At 39.2% G+C, this 1,958-nt stretch overlaps 1 protein-coding gene and 1 long non-coding RNA gene across 3 annotated transcripts in view; one reads left to right on the top strand and one right to left on the bottom strand.

The window, feature by feature from the left end:
• The window catches only part of LOC110026878 (DNA excision repair protein ERCC-1), a 32,477-nt gene that overhangs the window by 12,764 nt on the left and 17,755 nt on the right, over nt 1–1,958 (top strand). The window lies entirely within an intron of this gene.
• On the bottom strand, nt 60–315 carry LOC110026889. Its single transcript, XR_002294280.1, has 2 exons — nt 272–315; nt 60–224 (listed from the first exon to the last, which is right to left on the bottom strand). It is a non-coding gene; the product is annotated as an uncharacterized LOC110026889 (long non-coding RNA).

The following is a 1,958-nucleotide window of genomic DNA, read 5'->3' as shown; positions in this document are numbered from 1 at the left end:
TTTTTTTGATTTGTTAGATTTGAAAGCGGATCAATCTTTTCTTTTCGTTTGTTTTGTTATTTTTTAAATGGTTAAGTCATAAAAATGGGGATTGATGATTTAATTAATTGGAAGATATAGAAAACCTTAAATCACCTTAAGCATAAGTTAAAGAGTAGGTTTCCTAGAGTTTTAGGAGCACACACCTTAGGTGAGAACCCATCCACTTAGTCCTCAGTGTAGACCTCTTAACCTTAGGTGAGAACCCATCCACCTAGTCCTCAGTGTAGACCTCTTAGACTTTAGGTGTACACCCTAGGTGAGAGCCCATCCACCTAGCGCTTAGTGTAGGTTTCCTAGATTTTAGGAGCACACCCTAGGTGAGGGCTCATTCACCTAATCCTCAATATAGGTTTCCTAGTCTTTAGGAGCACACCTTAGGTGAGAGCCCATCTACCTAATCTCTGCAGTGTAGCCTCCCAAGGTTTTAGGAATATACCTTAGGTAAGACTTTATTCACCTAATCTTCGAATGCACAATGAAACTAGACACTTGACTCTAATTCACAAACTGATCAAGACACTAGACACCAGAATGCACCGAGACGTGACCCATGCTTCCTTAATTAAATCAACAGTGAAATTCCCTCAATGACTTAACCTACAATGAAACCCAATGCATCGGGATTTGAGCTTGAATATTACACTCAAATCCTCCTGGCAGTTGGGGAAATTTGTTAACGCCACATATGGATCATCGGACTAGGATGAGTCTAGGGTCTAAGTGGCGAGGGCGATGACGACATTGCTTATGTGTGCTTAAACGAAGGATACGAAGTGAAATTATTAGAATAGTATCTCCTACCTCAAAGATCTTCAATAAGGGAGAGACAAAGATCCATGATACTATTCGCCGACTCTTGATGGGATTGTTGCCCCGACACTCTTAGGTTGTCAATAGTTCTAGCACGATTAGAGTGACTAGCCTGTGGACTGTACGACTTTACAAAATATTTACAAAAATAAAATAAAAATTTCTTTTGCATGCTAAAGAGAACTCTACATAAAAAAAGACTTGAACAATTTTTGCATGAAAACATTTCTATGAAAATTTATAAAAATCCATGGTTAGTCATTTGGATCGAGCTTAAGGACTGCCTTCTGTAGATTGTCGGGTTGACAACTCTTACCCAAGGTCGGGAAACACATAGTCCAGCTCTGAGCCCCCACTTTTACTAATGTCTTACACCCAGTCCTGATTTTTCATATGTGGCTAATGGTTTCTTTTGCTTGTGATTTTTTACAACTCATTTTTCTGACTTTCGCGTTGGGTTTTCTCATATTGTTTAATTTTCTTGCAAGTTTATTTAAATCTCCTGCAAATCATGCTATCCTCGCAACATTAATAACACAACAGTAGGAGATGCCCAGGAACGCTTTTACAGTTTATCTACAGTATTTTACTTTATTGCATTTTACATTTCAAGTACATTTTATTTACCTGCGATTTGCTTATTCTCCATACAAAACCAAACACTACACCAAAACTGAGAAGCACAAATCATCAATCTCAAACACTTAAAGCTTGGAGCCGTCGCTACAACAGGAGTTTGGAGCCAACTTTGTGGGCAGCAGGACGAGGAGCTTGGAGCGAGCAACAAGAAAATCTTCTTCAGCATTATCTCTTCCTAGTATAATAACAACCCATAGGACTTCGAGGTAGCTCGCCTAAAGCGACGTAAATCCTCACCCTCTTTTAGGCCCCTGCACAACAGGTTGTGCAGCATAAGTCCTAACTCGCTTTAGGTTCTGAGGTTGTTGTGTGGTACGACGTAAACCCTCATTTCTCTGTGGGTTATTTGCATAATCGGGTATTATGCAAATGTAAGTCCTAAATAATAAAATTGGCAGGATTAAACATTCAAATAACATCTTTTCTAAAAATGCAGCCACACAGTAGGATAGTTTGGGAAGTCACTG

This window comes from Phalaenopsis equestris, unplaced genomic scaffold (assembly GCF_001263595.1).
Source record: "Phalaenopsis equestris unplaced genomic scaffold, ASM126359v1 Scaffold000002, whole genome shotgun sequence".
NCBI lineage: Eukaryota > Viridiplantae > Streptophyta > Magnoliopsida > Asparagales > Orchidaceae > Phalaenopsis > Phalaenopsis equestris.
The sequence above is the reverse complement of the archived record's forward strand: the minus strand, read 5'-3'. Positions and strand labels throughout refer to the sequence as shown.